At 39.2% G+C, this 18,275-nt stretch overlaps 1 long non-coding RNA gene across 1 annotated transcript in view; it reads right to left on the bottom strand.

Moving 5' to 3' along the window:
* Positions 1-14,838: 14,838 nt before the first annotated feature.
* LOC128563137 (uncharacterized) overlaps positions 14,839-18,275 on the bottom strand; it is a 57,707-nt gene continuing 54,270 nt past the window's right edge. The window contains exons 3-4 of the long non-coding RNA XR_008373745.1: positions 16,387-16,499; positions 14,839-14,967 (exon numbers count right to left, since the gene is read on the bottom strand). This is a non-coding gene — a long non-coding RNA (uncharacterized LOC128563137). The remainder of the gene's footprint in view (positions 14,968-16,386; positions 16,500-18,275) is intronic.

Here is an 18,275-nt window from a genome sequence, read left to right as displayed (position 1 = left end):
TCCCTATTCATCCCTCCCTTCCCACTAACCTCTGGCAACCACTGATCTTCTTTCTTTTGCATGGTTTTGTCTTTTCCAGAATGTCAAGAGATTTGGAATCATACAGTATGTAGGCTTTTCATAATGATTTCTTTCTCTCGGTCATATGCTTCTTCCATGTCTTTTCATGGTTTGAGAGCTCATTTCTTTTAAGCACTGCATGATATCCCACTGTGTAGATGGAAATATGAGTCTGTTTATCCATTTACCCACTGACGGACATCTTGGTTGTTTCCAACTTTGAGCAATTATGAGTGAATGTTATAAATATCTATGTGTAGGGTTTCATGCAGACACAAATTTTCTGTTCATGTGGATAATTATTAAGGAGCATTATTGCAGGATTGTATGTAAGAGTATATTTCTTTCTGTAAGAAACTCCCAAACTGTCTTCTAAAGCAGCTGTACTATTCTGCATTCCCATTGGCAAAGAATGTGAGTTCCTGTCACTGTACAACCTTATCAGTATTTGGTGTTGTCAGTGTTTTGGATTTTGGTCATTTCGTAGGTGTGAAGTGGTGTCTCATTTTTGCTTTAATTTGAGACCCCTAATGGCAAATGATGTTCAAGATGTTTTGATGGAGCACATCTGCCCAGGAAAGCATCTTTCAGGTGTGGGCACAGAGCTGTGTAAGGGCAGGAGGTGTTCTGGAACTAGCAGGGGTAAGACATGAGGTGGAACAAGGAGGCACGTCTTTCGCCACAAGAATTGATAAGGCATTTTGATCTTATCATTTGGTGTGACGAGGAGCCCTTGAAACACTTAGAAATAGGCCAATGACATGGTCCAAACTATGAACTAGAAAAGTACTCTAGCAGAGAGATGACTGGAGATGGGTCACATATGAAGCAGAGAGACTGTCAGAGTTCTGGTTGTTCTTGCATAAGGAAAAACAGAAAAAGGTGCATGATATGTTAGTAGGGAAATTGCAGCCATGGAGGTTTTATAAGAGAAAGAATTGATAGAAAGTGATGGCTGATTCAACAAAGGGAGAGGAGAGAAAGGACAGATTTAGGGTGACTCCCAAGTTTCTGGCTTCAGAAAGTGGGTGATGGTGATACGATTCTATATAAGATAATGAATGTAAGCTGTAATATACTTGTGAGGGAAGAGAAATCCCTTTTGAACATGTTGAATTTGAGAATTCACCTTGTCAAGCTGACTGGAAGGCATTGGCATTGGACATATGGATCTGGAACAGGCAAGATGTTACAGTTACCTATAAATGTGGAAGTCACATGCAGCAAGATTGTAATAAAGCCATAGAACGCATAAGACTGTCCAGGGAGAAAATATAGAGTAAGGGAGAGGAGGAGTGAGGAAGCGGAGAACAGAGAGAGCTTTGAGAACATCTACACCAAGAATGAGAAGCCTACCTCCTACAGGGGATACTGAGTGGCAATCAATGAAAAGGACCAAAGTGGGGGGGGGAGGGAGGAAATAAAAAAAGAAAAGAAAAGAAAAGGACCAAAGGGGATCTATTAAGTGAGGGAAGAACCAGACCTGGGTGGGTTCAGACGCAAATGGGAGGTCAAGAGCCAATAAGTGGAAACCACTGTTCTTGGAAGTATGTCCAGGAAAGAAATAGAATAGAAGGGAAATGTGCTGCTCAAAGAAAGGTTGTAGTTAGAAGGGGATAATGGAGAGCTAAAATGATGAACAGAGTAAATACGTAAACAAAGTAATTACAGAGGAGGCAAGAATTACCATCTCACATAGTCCGATGGTTAGCCTCAGGCAAGAGGCAGCAGTGTAAACCACATAAATATTTAATAAGAGAAATTTTAATGTAGGTACTTGGTTACTCAGGTTGATGGAAGAGTTAAGAAGGCAAGCAGGATTGGTAATTTGCCCCAGAAATTAGCATCTGTGGGAAACTACTTCCACCTCTAGGGCAAAGTGGTGGCCCTAGATTCAGTGCCTGAATTTCTGGGAAGGCCAGATCCTGAGGCCTGGAGGCTAGACCAGAGGCCATGGAAGAACAGTTGCTGCCTGAAGAAGGGAGGAAGATTGAAAGGCTCTTCTGTTCCACCTTTGACTTCACTCTTGCACTTCCTTGGAAAGAAGCAGCCTGCAGAAATCAGCCTCTGTTGCAGTGACTTCAACAGAGGAGTGAAGTTCTGGAATAGTGTTTGAGGAGAGAAGGAGCTGATAGTCCATTAAGGACATGGTAGAATCTAAAGGTGAACATGGGATTGATATCCATTAATTTCTACTAGCATCCAAATCTATAGGACCACAAGGTATGCACCGTTGTTCAGAGCAACACCCGTTTAAAAAGAGAGAAGATGTAGGCTTCCTTAATTTCACTCTCAACTCAACAGCTCCTGACCCTTCATTCTTCCTTCTGTGTACCCCTGTCTTCTTGCTCTGATTGACCCATCCATCTTTGCGTGACCTCCTCACTCCTGCAGCATTCCCTGGCAGTTCTGGCCCATTGATCTTACTCATGCTAGCATTGTTTTTCTCCTTTCCTATAAGATCCAGGCTCCCAAACTAATTACACCCCTCCAGCCCACTCTTGTCTTCCTACGCTCAATATTTTCTATCCTTGCTCATCTATTCTTATTTTATTCTGTCCATTACTGGGAGGGGAGATGATGAAATCTCTGAGTATAGCCAAGGGTTTATCTATTTCTTAATTCTGTTCTTTCTGGTTTCACTTTGTGCATTTTAAAGCTCTCATACTAAGAACATAGCTATTTATGATTCTTATGTCCTCTTGAGGAATTGACACTGTTATCATTATGAAATGATCCTAAGTCCTAGTAATGTGCTTTGCTCTGAAATATACTTTGATGGTATAGCCTTGCAGCTTACTTTATAGTATTAGTATACCCTTGGATTGTGCCCATTAGGTGAGAATTTACCAATCCTCCTCTCTCTTCTCCTCCAACTTGTATTTATTGTTTTTTTCTCCTGTGGGTATGTAGTTGTTTATCTATTGATTTCATGTTAGTATTGACTGTGTTCTCGATTTTCCTTTTTTCCTCTTTGTAATAACTCTTAGCTAGTTGAGTAATTTTTATGATTCTGTTTTATCTAATTTTAGTTATCTCTTTTATTTTTACAAAGTTTGCTTTGGGATAATTGAATAAACTTTAAATATACCAGACTTCCATCAAGTCATTTATAACTTCACATATGATATAAAAACTTCTCGGCGCCTGTGGTTCAAGTGGCTAAGGCACCAGCCACATACACCTGAGCTGGTGGGTTCGAATCCAGCCTGGGCCTGCCAAACAACAATGATGGCTGCAATCAAAAAAATAGCCAGGCATTGTGGCAGGTGCCTGTAGTCCCAGCTACTTGGGAGGTGGAGGCAGGAGAATCGCTCGAGCCCAGGAGTTAGAGGTTGCTGTGAGTTGTGATGCCATGGTACTCTACCCAGGACGACAGCTTGAGGCTCTGTCTCAAAAAAAAAAAAAAAAAAATACTTCTCAACACTATACTTCCAATTTTTCCTTGTAAATTCTTGTCATTGATTTTACTTCTGTGTATTTTATTAATGTCACAATATTTGTAGTTTGAAAAATTATCTTTTGAAGACTTGAAAATCAGAGGAAAAGTTTTTGTATTTATTTACAAATTTGCCATTTCCTGGGCTCTCATTCCTTGTCCTTTCCTCCTGCTTAAAAACTTTGATAGTTCTTATAGGTTAGTTCTCCTGGTGATGAATTATTTCAAATGGTTTTTCATCTTAAAAGGTCCTTATTATACCTTTGTTTTTGAATTATATTTTTTCTCGGTGTGGAATCTGGGCTGATGGCTTTTTTTCTTTCAGTATTTTAAGATGTTGTTTCTCTGTCTTCTGGCTTGCTTTTTTTTTTTTTTTTCCAGTAAGAAGTCTGTTATTATTCTTATCTTTATTTTCTGTACATATGTATTCCCCCTTCACTACTGATTTTAATGTTTTCTCTTTTTCGTCTGTTTTAAGTAATATGATTGTGATGTGTTTCAGAGTAGTTTTATTCATGCTGGTTATGTTTGGAGCTCATTGAATTGAACCCTTAGGCTTAACGTTTTCATCAGATTTGAACATTTCCCCCCCCATTACTCCTTCAGATAGTTTTCTTTCTGTCTGCGGTTGGTGGCTCTGAGAGGCCAAGGCAGGAGGATCCCTTGAGGTCGGGTGTTTAAGGCTACTAAACACCCTGTCTCTACTAAAAATAGAAAATTTTTCTCAGGTGTTGTGATGAGTGCCTGTAGTCCCAGCTAGCTACTCAGGGAGGCTGAGCCAAGAGGATTGCTTGACCTCAAGAGTTTGAGGTTTCTGTGAGATGTGATGACACTAGGGCACTATAGCCTGGGGCAACAGAGTAAGACTCTCTCTCAAAAAAACAAAACAAAAGGGCTAGCGCATTGGCTCAGGACTGTAATCTTAGTACTTTGGGAAGCCCAGGAGGATGGATCATTTGAGTTCAGGAATTTGAGACCAGCCTGAGCAAGTGAGCGACCCTGTCTCTACTTGGTGTAGTGGCAGATGCCTATAATTCCAGCTACTTGGGAGGCTGAGGCAAAGAGGATCCCTTTAGCCCAAGATTTTGAGGTTGCTGTAAGCTGTACAGTGTCACAGCAGTCTACTCAGGGTGAGTAAGACTGTCTCGAAAAAACAAAACAAAACAAAATGTCTCAAAAAAACAAAACAAAGCAACCCTCAAAACAACAGAAAAGCACAAAGCTTTTCCTCCATCTCCCATTTTTTTCCCCTTCTGGGACTTCAGTTTCACAATAGTCCACTTTAACTTGCCACACAGCTCACGAATGCTCTCTTCATTCTTTGGTCAATCTTTGAAAAATTTGGGATACTTTGTATTGCTTTGCCTTTAAGTTCACAGATGATATCATACAGGGTATTTTCACTGCGTTATAAATGTGAATCATAATATCATACAGGGTATTGATGCATTTCACGTTTGTCCAAACCCATAGACATACAGAATCAAGAGGGAACCATAATGTAAATTGCAGATATAGGGTGGTAATGATGCATCAGGGTTCATTGATTGTAACTAATGTGCCGCTCAGGTGGGGAATGTGATAATGAAGGAGGCTGTGTACACAGGTGCGGGAAGCGGGTATTTGAAAACTCTCTCTATTTTTTACTTAATTTTTCTGTGCATGCAACATTGCTCTAAAATAGTCTATTTTAAAAAGGATAACTTGGTAATGTGACTTCATATAAAATCAATGTACAAAAGCTGATTGCATATTTCTGTACTACCAATAAAAACTTAGGAAACAATTATAAAACAATTGACCATAACTGATGCAAAGTATATAAGGTAAAGTTATTTCTACCATACTGCTATTAACACATTTTCAGGAATCCTTACTTTCTTTAAATTGCACACTAAGAAATTTGGGGACTTATGGAGAAAATCTCAACAAATGTGTAGTTGGGCCACTGACAAAACAATAGCAGTCCTAAATAAAATACTAGCACAGTTTAAAGGGATGTTTTTTCCATATAAAGAGATGCTATAATATATGTAACATCTTAGTCTTTAAAAAGATGAAGGAATCTTGATATAAGAGGAATAGAAGGAAATGTTGTAATTGCTGAGTTTACTAAGAACAAAGTGGAGAAAGTTTGGGGAGAACTGCACAGGAAGTTCTACCAGGAAAGAGAAAACCTGGGTTGAGAGATTCAGTATATTTAAACTTGGCTTATAAGAGACATTGTAGATCTTTGAAGAAAGGATGCTTAATCAATAAATGATTCTGGGACAATGAAACAGAAGTAACCCTACTTCACACCACAGACAAAAGCCAATTCCTAATAGATTAAAGGTGAACATGTAAAAGACAAAAATTTAAACTTGTAGAAGAAAACACAGGAAAATATTTTTGACACTCAGGAAGGGATTTCTTAAATAAGAGAAACAGGCATCAACTGTAATAAAAAAGAGGAATACATGCTATTTTGTCAGACTTATTAACTTTTGTTCATCAAAAGATACCATAAAAACACGAAAGGAAAAGTCACAAAGTTCAAAAAGATATTTGAGAGTTTGGAGAAGCACAAAAATCAAGAAACATAAAATCAGAATGGACAGAAAGAAATGAAGCCGTCTTAGCAGCACCAATAAGCTGAGCAAGTTGAAATCTGCATAGGTCAATCAGAAAGACACTTTCAACTGTGTTTCTTGGGAGTGAAATAATAGACTATAACACAGTCTGTCTGAAACTTCTGTAGTGACCCACATACACACACACGTATACAGAATTGTATGCATAAAATCTCCAGCAATTCAATAATAAAAAGGTGAATCACTTAAAATGAAAATGGACAAAAGCATGGTTATGCTCTTTATAGAAGAGGCAACATAAATGACCAATAAGCACATGAAACGATACTCAACTTCATTAACAGGAAGAGGAGCACACACGGAAATCACGAAGCAAACCATTTCCTTCCATCACAGTCACAAAAATGAAAATGTTTGGTAAACTGGATGTTGGTTAGGTGGCATTGGTCTGCTAAGTCTGTCATAGCTGAACACCACAGACTGGATAGTCATTAATTTTCCTTACAGTCCTGGAAGCTTGAAATCAAGGTGCCCACAGAGTTGGTGTCTGATAAGACCTCCCTTCCTGGTTTGTAAACGGCCACCTTCCTGCTGTACCCTCACGTGTCCTTTCCTCTGTGTGCACGGGAAGAGAGAAAAACCTCTGCTGTCTCTTCCTTTTCCTATAGAGACATCAGTTCTAACAAATTAGGGCCCCATCCTTATGACCGTATTTACCCTTGATTACCAATTTATTTATTTTTCTGAGACAGAGCCTCAAGCTGTCGCCCTGGGTAGAGTGCGGTGGCATCACAGCTCACAGCAACCTCCAACTCCTGGGCTCAAGTGATTCTCCTGCCTCCGCCTCCCAAGCAACGGGGACTACAGACACCTGCCACAATGCCCAGCTATTTTTTTGTTGTAGCTGTCATTGCTGTTTGGCGGGCCTGGGCTGGATTCGAACCCACCAGCTCAGGTGTATGTGGCTGGTGCCTTAGCCGCTTGAGCCACAGATGCCAAGTCTTGATTACCTCTTTAAAGGTCCTGTCTCCAAATGTAGTCACATTGGAGGTTAGGGCTTCAACATACGAATTCCAGGGGGCATAATTTAGTCTATAATAGTGGCTTGGTAATTCCACTTTGTAGGTATGAGAATTTCATAGGGTTGCCGATTTAGCCTATAAAAATATAGGCTGCCTAAATTTAATTCCAGAAAAATGACAAATAAATTTTAGTATACGTCCCCAACATTGCATGAGGTATATTTATAGTTTTAAAAATTATATGTTGTTTCTTTAAAATTCAGTTTTAATTGAATGCCCTGTATTTTATTTGGCAATGCTTGCAACTCATGCACATGTGCATAGGAAACATGTACAAGGTTGCTTATATAAGAGCGTTGTTTGTAATACAAAACAAACAAACTGGAAATAAGCAGAGAATGGGTAAACATTCCGTGGGACATTTAGAAGCAAATGTGTTATGCACATCCTCTTGGGTGAGTATGTGTATTGTGAACTTGACACTGAGGGGAACAAAGCAAGTCATAGAAGAAATATGCACAGAGCAATATATAAAGAAACAGTTGTTAAAGACTTGTATAAATGAGGGGAACATTGCAGCCAAGCAAGGGAAGATGGACACGAACTTCAGTACAGTAATCACTTTGGGGAGAAAGAAGAGGGACATGATGGGAGGAGAACATCAGGTATTTGGAAGGTGTGGGCAACGTTTTATTTCTGTCAGTACCATGCGCTAACCAATTGTGCCACTGGAGCACTGCAATGTTTTATTTCTGCTGGGTATGTGAATTTATGTTCTTTCCTAATTCTTTAAACACACATTCATGTATGCGTGTATACACATATAATGGTATTCTTTTGGATGTTTGAAACAACTTTATAATGAAACTATAACAGGTCCTGTTTAATAATGTCTTTCATAAATGTTTCACACACACAAACACACACATTCAATTCTGAACTAATGTATTCCGGATTTGGTTTCTAGGGTCCATCCTACCTAATCAGAACAATAATCCTCTAATTTGATGTTACTATTATAACTCATACTTCCTCATTTGTTGTATGAACTAGTAGAGGGCCTGGTGTGGAGAAAATACTTAATCATGATAATTGGTATCATCATCATGAGTCTCCAAGGGGTTAGTATATTGGCTCAGGCAGTGTAGTTTGTAAATCGTGAATCCAGGATGGAACGCAAGTCTGATTTCAAAGTCCATATCTTTTTCTATACATTTTCTTGGGTAAAGAAAGCATATAATTTCTTGGGTAAATCCTTCTTTTCTAAGGGACAAAATGTTGAACTTTTTAAGCTGAACTTTTATAGTCACAATTATGAAATGCACTGTGTTATAAAAAGATAATAAAATAGCATCAGAATAGAAAACGTCATAGCGTATGTATTCTACCTAATGAAGGAATTACTTTTGGTCAAGTTTCCATTTTTGTGTATCAGTGAATAATGAGACAAAACACAATTCCTACTGTGGGTTGCATTCAACAATTCATATGCTTCTGAAATAGAGAAATTATCTTGTCCTCTTAATTGGACTTTTCCTAATTTTCCCTTAATTGGACTTTTAATAAGACTAAGAACTATAAAAGCCCACACAAAGAGGATGGATGTGTTTCAGTTGTCCCGTGGAGAATTCTAACTTTCAGTTTCCCAAACTGATTTTGAGAACTGCCCTGACATTCCCTGTCCTGCCGATGACAATGCCCATCAGCTTGTGTTCTACTTCACTCCCCTGTTTTGGTCCTTCCCTTACTTTTTGGGCCACCACTATCATACAACCTCTTCCAGGAAAGCCTGTCATAATAGGACTTCTGGTCTTCCTTTTTTGTTTCCATTTATTTCTTTTCTTTTTTTTTTTGTAGAGTCTCACTTTGTGGCCCTCGGTAGAGTGCCATGGCCTCACACAGCTCACAGCAACCTCCATCTCCTGGGCTTAAGCGATTCTGTTGCCTCAGCCACCCGAGTAGCTGGGACTACAGGCGCCCGCCACAATGCCCGGCTATTTTTTGGTTGCAGTTTGGCCGGGGCCGGGTTTGAACCCGTCACCCTCAGTATATGGGGCCAGCGCCTTACCGACTGAGCCACAGGCGCCACCCTTGTTTCTGTTTATTTCATAATCATTTAAAATTCCTCCACCTTTTACAGAAGAGTAAACATTCTGAAGGGCATATTGTTCCTCTGGTTCCAACACCAGAAGCCTTCTTTGTGTGCAAAATGGAGTTCCATCTCCTTTGCACATTCAATGGAATCCTCTGTCCTACCCCTATCTGTCTCCCCATCTAATGCACCATACTCATTATTACCTTAACTGCCCGTCCTTGCTAATTTCTGGCCCACCAAACCTGGGTTAGGACACTCTGAGCATCTGACTTTCACACCATATGAAGGCATTAGAGCAACATTTTCCTGGTGACTTGTCTTTACTTTCACCACTGGCCTGCCAGTTCCTGGAGGAATGGAGATTTGCTCACTTCATCATCCCAACACTTAGCCCAGTTCCAGACACACAGTTGATTGGGGGTTGATTGGAAAAGTGCACAGGCAAATAGATCGAAAATAAATTATAAAAAATTAATTCTGAAAGATTTGGGATCAGGTCATCTGTAATGAGTTATTCCAAACCCGTCTCTCGTGAGGCGGTTTTTGTGAATATGCACCCTTCGGTGATAACAGCAGCTCTGAAATGGTTCTCAGAGGTATATAAATAAACAACGGGATTACGCAGTGGTGGGTTGTTTAATCTTTTCCAGAATCATACCGATCCTATGAGAGGATGGAGGACTTTATCCACGGTAACATTTCTTTAAACACAAAAGATCCGTGTACTCTCAAAGCAGCCACTCAGGGATGCTATTCCTGCCAACTCCAAATCTTGATTAGCTGGAACCTTGGACCAAAAAGAATGCCCAGAGAACAAGTGATACCTCATGTTCTGCTTACTGATGAGATGAAAAGACAACACCAACTGTGCCTGTGGATCTCTGCATCACAGTCATTGCCGCAGAAGACTGACAAACAATACCTGCTCTAAGCAAGAAACCAAATACAACAAATAAGTCCTTTATTTTGGGTAATGAATCAATAGCAGAGCCAACTGATTCCAGTGTCCCCTCACCCTGATGAAAGATTCTGTGCCTCTAACTTGCATAAGAGTTTGTAATTTATGAGGGTAAATATTGGACAAGCCTCTAACACTCTGAAATGCCAGCACTGGTGCAAATACAGGGAGGCAGAAAGAGATGAAGTGCCCAGTAGGCTATTGCTACAGCTTTTAATGCTATAGCATTAAAAAGATAGAGGACATGAGGTGAGGCACAGGGGAGTCTAACCAGTAATTAAGGTGATTACAAGAGCCAAGATACCCAGAGAGGTAAATATTTGATTTTAGACATATTCAATTTAGATTCTTCGTTTTGGAGAGATTTGGATGCAAACCAGGAACAAAAGTTTTTATGAAATAGTAAATAGCTGGGTTGTTCTGCCCATAATTTCTAAAATCCATAACAATACTCTAGAAATTGTTGGAAACAAGTCTTCACATAAAAGCTCTATCAAATGTGTCACTCCTTGGCAGATTAAAGTCCAAGGTTTAATTTTATTGGTGTTCGACTTGGTAAACTGTAGAAATGAAATAAATTAAGGTAATGTGTTCATTTAGCAAATATTTCTAGACTATTTACTATGTCTCAGATGATGCTCTAGACCAGCAGTCTCCAGTGTTTTCTGGCACCGGGGACAGGGTTCATGAAAGACAATTTTTCTATGGACCCAAGAGGACAAGTTTCCCTAGTTTGCCTCCCACTCACCTCCTGCTGTGTGACCTGGTCCCTAATAGGCCGTGAACTGGTACCTGGGGTTTGGGGACTGCAGCCCCAGACTCTTTAAAACGAAATTCTCAACCCTTATGAAACTGATGTTCTAGTTATCCTAGTACAGGAGTCAAAACATAAAATAAGAATAAAAGAAATGAGTATAAATAATAGAGTATAAATTAAAAGGTGATGATACTTTGGCAAATAAAAAGGAAGAGGAGAGAGGTATGATGGATGGGATGATATATATTTTTTTATAAATAGAATTAAATTTATTTATTTATTTAATTTTTTTTTGTTAAATCATAGCTGTGTACATCAATATGATCATGGGGCACCATACACTTGGTTCATAGAATATTTGACACATTTTCATCTCATTAGTTGACATAGCCCTCCTAGCATTTTCCTAGTTACTTTGCCAAGACATTTACATTCCACATTTGCCAAGCCTCACATGTACCCTTGTAAGATGCACCACAGGTGTGATCCTTTCAATCCCCCTCCCTCTACCCACTTCCCCCCTCCTTCCCCATGCTTTCCCCCTTCCCCCTGTTCTTAGGTTGTAACTTGGTTATAGCTTTCATGTGAAGGTCCCAAGTTAGTTTCATAGTAGGGGTGAATACATTGGATATTTTTTCTTCCATTCTTGAGACACTTTACTGAGAAGAATATGTTCCACCTCCATCCATGTAAACATGAAAGAGATAAAGTCTCCATCTTTCTTCAAGGCTGCATAGTATTCCATGGTGTACATATACCATGGAATTTGTTAATCCATTCGTGGATCGATGGGCACTTGGGTTTTTTCCATGACTTAGCAATTATGAATAGGGCTGCAATAAAGATTCTGGTACAAATATCTTTGTTATGATGTGGTTTTTGGTTTTCTGGGTATATGCCCAGCAGAGGAATTACAGGATTGAATGGCAGATCTATTTTTAGATCTCAAAGTGTTCTCCATATATCTTTCCAAAAGGTATGTATTAGTTTGCATTCCCACCAGCAGTGCAAAAGTGTTCCCTTTTCTCCTCATCCACGCCAACATCTCTGGTCTTGGGATTTTGTGATATAGGCTAGTCTCACTGGAGTTAGATGATACCTCAAAGTAGTTTTGATTTGCATTTCTCTGATGATTAAGGATGATGAGCATTTTTTCATATGTCTGAAGGCCGCTCACCTGTCTTCTTCGGAGAAGTTTCTTTTCAAGTCGCTTGCCCAGCCTGCGATGGGATCCATTGTTCTTTTCTTGATAATGCATTTGAGTTCTCTGTGGATTCTGGTTATTAAACCTTTGTCAGAGACATAACCAGCAAATATCTTCTCCCATTCTGTGGGCTGTTTGCTTGCTTTACTTACTGGGTTCTTGGCTGTGCAGAAGCTTTTTAGTTTGATCAAGTCCCAATAGTGTATTTTTGAAGCTGCTTCAATTGCCCGGGGGGTCCTTCTCATAAAAAACTCACCCAACCCAATTTCTTCAAGGGTTTTCCCTGCACTCTCTTCTAGTATTTTTATAGTTTCATGTCTTAAGTTTAGGTCTTTAATCCAGTAAGAGTCTATCTTGGTTAGTGTGAAAGGTGTGGATCCAGTTTCAGTCTTCTACAGGTTGCCAGCCAGTTCACCCAGCACCATTTGTTAAATAGGGAATCTTTTACCCACTGAATGTTTTTAATTGGCTTGTCAAAGATCAGATAACGGTAAGTAGCTGGATTCATCTCTTGGTTCTCTATTCTGTTCCAGACATCTACTTCTCTGTTTTTGTGCCAATACCATGCTGTTTTGATCACTATCGATTTGTAGTATAGTCTGAGGTCTGGTAGCGTAATTCCTCCTGCTTTGTTTTTATTTTTGAGTAATGTCTTGGCTATTCGAGGTTTTTTCTGATTCCATATAAAATGAAGTATTGTTTTTTCAAGATCTTTAAAGTATGATAGTGGAACTTTAATAGGGATTGCGTTGAAGTTATATATTGCTTTGGGTAGTATGGACATTCTAACAATGTTAATTCTTCCTAGCCATGAGCATGGTATGTTTTTCCATTTATTAACATTCTCAGCTATCTCTTTTCTTAGAGTTTCATAGTTCTCTTTATATAGATCTTTCACATCCTTTGTTAGATAAACTCCCAAATATTTCATCTTCTTTGGCATTACTGTGAATGGGATAGAGTCCTTAATTGTTTTTTCAGCTTGACTATTGTTGGTACATATAAAGGCTATCGATTTATGAATGTTGATTTTGTAACCTGAGACGTTGCTGTATTCCTTGATCACTTCTAGGAGTTTTGTAGTAGAGTCCCTAGTGTTTTCCAGATACACAATCATATCATCTGTGAAGAGCGAAAGTTTAGTCTCTTCTGACCCTATGTGGATGCCCTTGATCGCCTTTTCTTCCCTAATTGCGGTGGCTAAAACTTCCATTACAATGTTAAAAGGCAATGGAGACAATGGGCAGCCTTGTCTGGTTCCTGATCTGAGTGGAAATGATTCCAATTTAACTCCGTTCAATATGATATTGGCTGTTGGTTTGCTGTAGATGGCCTCTATCAGTTTAAGAAATGTCCCTTCTATACCGATTTTCTATTTTAAATAAACTGGTTGAGTAGGTGCCATAGAAAACAAGAGTTCAAGCAAAGAAAGACTGGAGGTGAGGAAGTCAGCCATGAAGACGTCTGAAAAGGAACATTCTGACCAGAGTAAACAGCCAGTGAATCTTTTTTTTTTTTTCTTTTTTTTTTGGAGAGACAGAGTCTCACTTTATGGCCCTCTGTAGTGCCGTGGCCTCACACAGCTCACAGCAACCTCCAACTCCTAGGCTTAAGAGATTCTCTTGCCTCAGCCTCCCGAGCAGCTGGGACTACAGACGCCCGCCACAACGGCCGGCTATTTTTTGGTTGCAGTTTGGCCGGGACCGGGTTTGAACCTGCCACCCTCAGTATATGGGGCCGGCACCTTACCGACTGAGCCATAGGCGCCACCCAGCCAGTGAATCTTAATTTTGTTGTGGGAACAAGGAGGCTAGAATGACCAACACAGTAGTTAGTTTATTGGTTAAGCTATGCAATGGAACCTTAGTGGTTTATCAGAATAGAAATTTATTTTTGCTTACATAAAGTCCAGTGAGAAAAGAGGCAGTAACTCAGCTTCATTCAGAAGCCCAGGCTGGTGGTGGTTCTGTTATCTCCAACATGTGAATTTCACGGTTGCCCTGGACATGGATATCCAGCAGATAGAAAAAGAGAGTATGAAGAATTATAAGGGGTTTTGAGAAGGCAGGATCAAGATGACTGTCCATTTTCACAGGAGTGAGGGGTTTCCTCTCTGTCAAAACCTGGACAGTTGTAGGCATGCCAGCATGGTTGGTGATCCCAGCAGGCCTAGAAGTGCCTTATCATAGGCTCTGTGCTATGGCCAGAAGTCGCTTACCTGACCTCACATGATACAAAGGGGCCCAGAAAGTGCACCCTGAGTACCCAGACAGAGGAAATGAAACAGATCGCACGGGACAGGCTGTTGGAAGGACTTTGTATTTTACTCAGAGAAGAAATTAGAAGGTTTGAAGGCTCCAGAGGTGTCCAACCTTTTTTCTTTTCTGCTTCACATTGAAAGAAGAGTTGTCTTGGGCACATTAAATATGCAAATACTAACAAGCTGATGAGCCAAAAAAAAAAAATCCACACTTAAATTTTGTGATATCTGGCAATACAGATAAGCAAAACAGTCCTCAAATAAGATGCATGTTGCCCACAGACCACAGACTGGATACCCCTATGAGGAGTGTATTGATATTTTAGTTACTGTATTTTTAAATTTGACAAAACACATTTTAAAATACTAGGTACTCTTGTGAGCATTTCAAATACATAAGTAATTTAATCCCCATAGCAACCTAACGAAATAAGTCCTTCCCCACGTGAGAGGAAGAAACTGAGGCACAGAGAGAGTTGGTAACTTGCCCAAGGTCATTGAACAGTGGGTGAAGCTGACATTCAATCCAGGCAGCCTAGACTGCATGCTTTCCACTACTGTGATATTCACCAGAGATCACTTCCAGTGCTTTGCCAGACCTTTAGGGAAGAAAGTGATAAATGTGGTTTATATGTTATTGGCCTTTCACATTCTAGGGCAGCTTTTCTCTCTCCTGCAGGTTCACATGCTGTCCTGTCACTCGACCTGGGCCTACCCTTGGCATCAGTACCTGTCCTCCAGAGAAATGACGGCCCAAAGCAATAACCACAGTGTGCATCTTTGTGGTGGATGGAAGGAACAACAGTGAACGGAAAGGGAAGATACTTCAGCACAATCCCAAAGACCTCTGCCCACTACTGACTTCCAGACTTCCACTATTTCCTGCCTTCCTTTCCCTTCCCTTTCCTTCCTTTCCTTTCCCTCTCTTTCTCTTTCTTCCTTTCTTTTTTTGCACTCCTTCCCTCTCACTTTTCCTTCCTTCCTTCCTTCCTTTCATGTCAGACTAAATTCCCTTGCCTAACAATATTTAACTTTTGCTTCATGTCTATAAAATTTTGCTTTATTACTATTTCAATATAGTTTTGTAATTTAAGTTCATGCTTTTGTGAATGCAAATAAAAGGATCTAAATATTGGAAAACTCTGCCATGTGTTAACATACATTAATAATTTTGGAATACAAGTGATGGTGCCAGTTCTCAATACTATTACTTTGAAAGTCAAGTGAGCTTTGTAAATGGGTTTGGGCCAAATTCATACTAGATGGAGTAAGCATTCATTAGTGTTCACAACCGAGAAGTGCTACAGACATGAAAAAATAAGTCTGGCACATAGTTTACTTTCTAAATAATCTTTAAAAAATGAGATACCATGGGAAAAATCAAAAGTTAGAAAAAGAAATTAAAAAAACAAACCAAACTGGGGCAAGGCAGTCAGAAAAACTCAGTGTGAACAACAAAGAAAAAAGTTTACTAATCTTGAGAGGTAAGAAATAGGTCTCCCTGAGAACTGGTTATGAAATAAGTAACAAGGTCAAATTATACTTTGCATCAGTTTCCAGGAGGCAAGTTGATGGTTTTCAACCAACCTTCGCAAGAAAGTTGAATCAGCAATTTTCATTGCTAGATAAACAAGATAAAAAATAAAACATGTTTATTGCTTACATAATTTTTTTTTGTAAAAACATGAGAATTCCCCTCTTGTATTCTTGAACACGGAGGGAGCCAAAAAACGTATACCTATTTTTAAAAAAGAAAAACCTGTATGAACATTGTATTACTCAATATATATCCTAGCACTTGTTATCTTGTATACTGTACCTCATATCTTTTGTAATTGCAGAAGTCAAACATGACTTGAGTATTACATTGTTCAGTTATATATATATATGACATTCTACAGTTTTTTCTTAAAATGTGTGTCCATTTTTTTTGGCACCCTCTGTGTTAGTGAAAGTTTCTAGTATGAGTGTGGAATTGCTAACATTTCCTTCTGAGGACTGAACAGAATATTACTTACATTGATTCGTGGCATTACTGAGATATAATGTGTCCTTTCATTTCATTCACAAATTAAGAGGAGAATACATTTCCAAGCCAGATTAGTGGAGCAGAAGTTAAACTACACAAACTCTGAAGAAAAAAAAAAAAAAAAAAAAGAGTTGTTTATATAAATATCAAAATTCTTATTCTTCAAAATAGGAGTATGTCAGATGATATATCAAGGTTGAAAAGAAATGATTAGAAGTTACATTTATATTTATTTAAACCTTACTAAAATTATTTTGTATATGATACTATTTATATAATGTAATAGTATGATAATAATTGTATGTGATTCACAGACAACCAAATTGCACGTATTTGGTATTTGGATTAAGTTCTTAACATTTTTTTTTGATTGATAGAATATATGAGTATAATCCAGAAAGCAAGGAGGCATTTAATGTCACATGATATTCTTTTTATCTTCTGTACAATGGTCTCTTTAGCTACTTCGATGTGATAATAAAACCAGTAAACATTCCCCAAAGAGAGAAAATAGTAACAGCTAAAGTAGAAAAGTTCTAGATGGATACAAGGATACAGGGCAATGTTTGTGCATCTCTGTAGATGGCCTTGCTGCCTCAGCACACGCCCTTCGCCTCCCTCTGAGTCTGTGGGCACAGTTGAGTGGGACTCAGACTCACACTGACAGCTGCCACTACCAGCCTGGCCTCTGTTTCTCTTGATTTCTGCCCCTAAAAAACATTTCATTTAGAAAAAAAATATAGGTGGAAACCGTTCAGTATTACTGTCTAAACACATTTGTTAAGAATGTATGCTGGCAATTATTAAGTATTTCTGGTTTAAAATTATGGATATGAATGGTTTTAATAATATAAATTGTACGCCCCAAATAATGTTTATGTGAGCGTGAAATACTCCATTTGCAAAACTAAACTTTTAGTGGAGAAACTAAACTGAGTGTTTTGTAATTAAAAGGTAGGAATAGCTGTAAATGGAAAGCGTGGCTAATTTAAGATGCCAATACTCAGAATGAATGGCCCTTCTAGAAAATTGTCCGAGTGCCAGATCCAACTGGCTGCTGGTACATGTGCACAGTGGAACTCTTCGACATTGCCCAGCTTCATATGGTAGCCAGAATAAACTCGTGTGCTAACCTAGGATAATACAGTAGGCTCTTTGAAAATGACTTAATTATATACAAAAATGAACATCCATAAAAATGCATACCATCTAACCAATACAAACTACAAAGGGTTTGCATTTTGAATCAATTCTCAGTCTGTTCTAGGGTCCCTAACAGCAGTAGGCAGGCCCCAGGTTGCACCATCTCTAGACTACACTGGCTACAGTAGAGTCTAGAGCCTCACTTGCAGAAGATACGATGTTGTATCAGCTCTTACAGAGGCTCCTGGCTTCTTATTTGCTCTTGTTTTCCATCTTCTGTGGTTATATTTTAATCTTTCTTATATCTTTGGCTCTTTGCATTTGTACACTGCTGAGTGGGAGACAGTACCCTCTATCTATTTTGGAAAAACAAGGCTCCTCTTTTTATCTTTAGTAAGCTGTAGTGAGCTAGCTGTCTGTATCTGTGTGGGGCTCCATTTCCAAGTGCACCTCTAAATCCTGGATTGGGCTCACTGAACTTCTGTTTAGTGATACTTTTTTGGTTTCATGTAAGACTTAGGCCTCCCAGCCTTTGCTGCGGGGTGGCGGTGTGGGGATACACCAAGAGCAGCAGAGTTATAGAGTCCTCACCCTTCTGACAGCAGCAGCTTCTTTGTACCTATCAGTTAACTTGGATATTCCCACCACTTAGGTCTCAAAGCCAATTTCCAGTTTGTTCTAAACAAGGGCCTCAGTTCTTTGGTCCTGCTCTACCAATGTAAGGTTTTTATGGAG

The sequence above is a fragment of the Nycticebus coucang genome, chromosome 13 (assembly GCF_027406575.1).
Source record: "Nycticebus coucang isolate mNycCou1 chromosome 13, mNycCou1.pri, whole genome shotgun sequence".
In the NCBI taxonomy this organism is placed as follows: domain Eukaryota; kingdom Metazoa; phylum Chordata; class Mammalia; order Primates; family Lorisidae; genus Nycticebus; species Nycticebus coucang.
The sequence above is the reverse complement of the archived record's forward strand: the minus strand, read 5'-3'. Positions and strand labels throughout refer to the sequence as shown.